Raw genomic sequence first — 754 nt, forward strand, 5'->3', positions numbered from 1 at the left:
GCAGCATAAATCCGACGTACTCAAAGATCCATTCAGAATCATTCCGATCATTTCCAATCCCTGTGATCTGATAATAGACGACGTTTACAACGAGCGTCAGCACAGAAGGATGAAGCTGCCGGAGATGGTGAAGAGTAAAACCACAGACCTCCTCCTGCTCTCCATCTCCGGGTCACTGCGCTTCTCCCCCCTTGCTCTGACCCCTCAGCCCCTGACGGACCCGACTGGCCACTAAAATGTGCCGGACTGTCAGAGCGTTGAGCAGCAGGATCACAGCGAAAGGGAGGAGCGGAGTTAAAACCGTATGGATCCAGTCAAATGCCACCCACCCGGGGTCAGTGTAATAACTGGCCACCGGTGTACAGCCCCACGGGACATTGTCGATGGATTGTCCGGGGTTCCCGTGTGAAGTAGCGGGGAACGTTTTTCAGACAGAGCAGAACGCCGGCTGTTGCGAGAACCGCAGCCGCTGTTTTCCCGGTGCAATACTTTTGTTTTCAACTTCTGGCAACAAATGGCGACAAAGCGATCAAAGGTGAAAGTGACGGTGAACCAGACAGAACAGTCTGTAGCTGAATACGTCAGTACTTCGTTAACATTGCACACAGGGGGTGATGGACAGGAAACTCCAATAAAAGTTATGGTATCGGATCTGAGTCAAAATGACCTCGGTGATCAGGGTGAGTAGATCGGCCGCTGCCATGGCCACCAGGTAGCGAGTGGTGCAGGTGGAGAGGCCGCAATTTCCCCGGGA

The sequence above is a fragment of the Rhinoraja longicauda genome, chromosome 39, assembly GCF_053455715.1.
Source record: "Rhinoraja longicauda isolate Sanriku21f chromosome 39, sRhiLon1.1, whole genome shotgun sequence".
Lineage (NCBI taxonomy): Eukaryota > Metazoa > Chordata > Chondrichthyes > Rajiformes > Arhynchobatidae > Rhinoraja > Rhinoraja longicauda.